Here is a 4,811-nt window from a genome sequence, read left to right on the forward strand (position 1 = left end):
GAAATAGCAATGACAAGACAATAGAATTTCTTCAAAGTGCTGAAAGAATAGCGGGCGAGCTTGAATTTGATAGTCAGCAAAAACATTCTTTAAAAGTAGTTACAGGGGAGCCTGGGTGGCGCAGTCGGTTGAGCATCCGACTTCAGCCAGGTCACGATCTCGCGGTCCGTGAGTTCGAGCCCCGCGTCAGGCTCTGGGCTGATGGCTCAGAGCCTGGAGCCTGTTTCCGATTCTGTGTCTCCCTCTCTCTCTGCCCCTCCCCCGTTCATGCTCTGTCTCTCTCTGTCCCAAAAATAAATAAATGTTGGAAAAAAAAAATTAAAAAAAAAAAAATTAAAGTAGTTACAAAAAAGACTAAGTGAATTCATCACCAGTACAACCACACTAACGTAAAATGTTAAAGTTGTTCTTCAGGTAGAGAGAAAATAATCCCATTTGGAAAAACAGGTATGTGGGAATGAATGAAAACACAACAGAGAAGGTAGATTTATCAAAATTTGGTAAGTCAAAATGAATACTGAGTGTATAAAACAATAATAATATTAATGTCTCATGATGTTTAAAATACATTGTAGAATTACCAAAAAAAAAATCTATATGCTGTTTACAACAGACATTATAAGGAAAAAAGGTTGGAAGTAAAATAATGGGGATATACCATGAAACAATAACCACCAGAATACATTCCAAGAAGCATCATTAGAGCTAATACTTCATAAAAATCAAAGGGTCAAATTACCAGAAGATATAACAATTGTAAGTGTGTAGGCATCTAACAACAGTTAAAGACCTACAAAGCAAATACTGACAAAACTAAGAGAAGAAAAAATTCAGAGCTCTAGAAGATGATTTTCAGCACACCTCTGTCAGCAACTTATAGAACAGTCTGACCTTATTTAACTGATAGTACAAAACAGATAAAAAGAAATCAACAAGGATACATTAAGAAACCTAGATAAGGGGCTCCTGGGTGGCTCACTCAGTTAAACATCTGACTTCCGCTCAGGTCATGATCTCACAATTTATGGGTTTGAGCCCTATGTCCGGCTCTGTGCTGACAGCTCGGGGCCTGGAGCCTGCTTCGGATTCTGTGTCTCCCTCTCTCCCTGCTCCTCCCCTGCTTGTGTGTGTGCCCATGTGCACTCTCTCTCTCTCAAGTAAATAAATATTAAAAAAAAGAAACCTAGATAAGACACTCCATAAATTTGATCGAATTTGCATATATAGAACACTAGCCCCAACAACTACAGAATACACATACTCTTCAACTGCACACGGTAGTTCCCAAAAGTAGACCACAGGCTGCATTCTAACACAAGTTTCAGAAAATTTCAAAGGAATGAAATCATTCAGAGTATAGTCACTGACTACAATGGAACTAAGTTAAAAATAAATAACAAAAAGACTGAAAAGCTCTCAAATGTTCGGAAATGAAACAATATACTTATAAGCAACCCATATGTCTAAGAAACTACAATTAAAATATTTTGAATGGAATAACGGAAATATGAAATACAAAACTTATGGCATGCAGCTAAAGCTATGCTCAGAGGAAAATGTATTGCTTTATGTGCCTGCATTACAAAAAAAAAAAAGGCTTAATATCAACGATTTAAGTATCCATCACAGGATGTTATAGAAAGAATTAAAGAACAACAGAGGGAATTGGCAAAGCCAAAAGTTAATTCTTGGAACAGATTAATAAAACTGATGGTCTACTGTTGAGACCAAATCAGAAAAAATAGTGCAAAAATTATCAATATTAGGAATGAAAAGGAGGATCTTGCAATGCTCCTAGAGACATTAAGAAGATAATAAAAGAATATTTGAACATTTTTTGCTACTAAGCTTTAAAATACAGACTGAACAAATCCTAGAACACAGTTTACTAAATGGACCCAAAAAGAAATAGAAAATCTGAATTATTCTATAACTACTAACGACCTTCTTACAAAGAAAACTTCATGCCTAGGTGTCTTCATCAATGAATCCTACCAAATACGTTAAGAAAGAAGTTTTAAGTCATTCTCTGTCGTGAACACAGAAGTGGAAAACATTGAAAAATAAAATTTAGAAGTGTATCAATCACATAAAATGATAATATGCCACAAGCAAGTAGGACTTATCCCTGAATAGAGGGTTGGTTTAACATTATAATTCAATCAATGCAACTCATCACATTTACAGACAAAGGGAGTAAAATTATATAACCATCTCAATAGATTATAGTCAAAGTATTGGATAAAATTTAACACCAAACTAAACTGAAAATAGAAGGGAACTTCCTTAATCTGACAAATACCATGATTAAAAAAAATTTATAGTGGCTAGAGTACTTAATTATTATTATACCTAATAATAAAACATTGAAACTTTACCTTGAGGGCAGAAATAAGACAAGGATGTTCACTATCATTTGTATTCACCTTATACTGGAGGTTTTAGCCAAAATGAACTAGATATCCATATAAACAAATAACGATTCTTAAATCTCTATATTATACTATTCCTAAAAATCAATTCCGGGTGGATTGAATATTTACATGTGAAGTATAAACAATAAAGCTTCTAAAAGATAGCCAAGAACTTCTTGGGATAGACAAAGATCTATTAAATCAAACACAAAAAGTATAATTCTAAAGAAAAATACGGATATATTGGACTAAAGTTAAAAACTTTTATTTATTAAGAGTTCGTAGACAGCATAAAAAGGTGAGTCACAAGGTGAGAAAAAAATTACAATACATATGACTAGCAAATAACTAATATACAGAACATATTTTTAAAAAGTCCTCTTAGTGACTGAGAACCAGATGAAAATCCCATATAGAAATAGACAAGAGATTTAAACACAAAAGATGATATCCAAATAGCCAATGAGCTTAACTTCCTAAGTAATCAGGGACATGCAAATTACAAGAAACCAATATCACACTGTGTTGGTTAAGTTCCTATGTCCCGTTGGCTAGGCCACAGTACCCCGATATTTGGTCAAACATTATCATAGATGTTTCTGCAAAAGTATTTTTTGATGAAATTAACATTTAGAGGACAGCCGATTATCCTCCATAGTGTGGATGGATCTCATCCAAACAGTTGAAGGCCTTCATAGAAAACTAATGACCTCTCTTGAAGAAGGGAAAATTCTGCCAGCAGTTGGTCCTCAGACCTGAACTACAGCATCAACTTTTCCCTGGGTCTCCAGGCTGCTGGCCATTCCTGAAGATTTTGGATTTGCCAGCCTACATTCTTATGTAACCCAATTCCTTAAAACCTTTCTCTCTCTGTCCCTCCACACACATATACACTCACATCATTATTGGTTCTGTTTCTCTGGAAAGCCCGAATACACATACCCATCAGAATGGCTAAAATGAAAAACACTGACAATGCAAAATGAACATGTGGAGCAACTGGAATTCTCATGCTTTGCTGGTGGAAGTGAAAATTTGCACAACCACTTAAATACCTGTTTGTCAGTAGTTACTAAAGCTGAACCTATGAATACCCTAAGCAATAAAGTATACCCCTTGTGATATATGTTCAACAAAAGATATATTTTAATGTTCCTTGCAGCACTATTCATAATGGCCTCAAACAGGAAACAACCAAATGTTCACCAACAGTGGAACCGATGAATAAATGGCGGTGTAGTCAAATGATGTACAAACTCGTGCCATACCTTGTATCTCACAGACACAACTTGAGTGAAGGAAGTCAAACACAATGGGCAAACCTAACTGATGCGGTTTGAATTGGGAAAGAAGGGAAAGGGATTGGGCCTGGGTGAGGACATGAGGTGCTTCTGCATTGCACCATTTCTGAACGTGGGTGGCTATTACATGGACATATTTAGTGTGTGCAAATTCATCCATCTGGATACTGATGATCAGTGCACTTTTCTGCACGTGTTTATAATTCAATTAAAAAGATTCATTTTAAGAAAAATAGGTCTCTGCCTATTACTTTGGGGGAAGTCACTCATTTTGGAGCTTCAGTTCCTCTGCTATAAAATGCTGCATGGATTTAAAAGGGTGGTCTATGGGAAAACCATTTGTAAAGTATAAACGTAAAGATATTACCATGGGCACTTCATAGGGTATGTACTCAATAAATGTGAAATGTTAAGTCTAAGTCTAAGGGAACTATCTCTATGTGCCAGATGCTTAAAATGCCTTATTTTGATTTAACAACCCAGTCATGCGGAGTTTACATCTGGGGAAACGAGGTTTATAGAAGGAAAGTAGCCTCCAGGTAATCCAGCTGGGGAGCAGCAGAACCACCATGGGCCTCAAGTCGGCATGCGTAAGCCGCCTACCTCAGGCCCTTGGCCCAGCACAACATATGCCATGCCAAGGTCTCACCGGAACCCTGTGGCAGTAAAGGGTGCCGTTTCCCCTCCCCTCCCCCCAGGCCCCCAACTTCATTGACTGACACTCCAGATCGGTCAAGTCCAGGGTCAGCTCATCACTCGGAAACCTTTCTCACCCTCAGCCACGGGAAAGGGAGCCCCGGTGGCCTGCTTCCTTTCCCCCATCCTCTTCTTGGTTCAGCTCATTTCTTCAGAGGGCTGTGCCCCCACGGTCTGCTCCCCACCCCCGAGTGATCTGGTCCCCAAACCTCAACACCACTCTCCAGCGGAGTGGTCCACCATCCCCGCAAAGAAACCCTTCCGGGTCCCCCGCCCTCTAAAGGGTGGTCTCCCGAGTGATCACCGGGCGTCCCTCCTTCCTCACGCACATCCCCTGCCCACTGCCTGCCCCGCGATCCCGCTCCAGCGCTCGCCCCTCAGCCCCCACCCCGCACCGTGG

This window comes from Herpailurus yagouaroundi, unplaced genomic scaffold (assembly GCF_014898765.1).
Source record: "Herpailurus yagouaroundi ecotype Mexico unplaced genomic scaffold, PumYag 29, whole genome shotgun sequence".
NCBI classification, from domain to species: domain Eukaryota; kingdom Metazoa; phylum Chordata; class Mammalia; order Carnivora; family Felidae; genus Herpailurus; species Herpailurus yagouaroundi.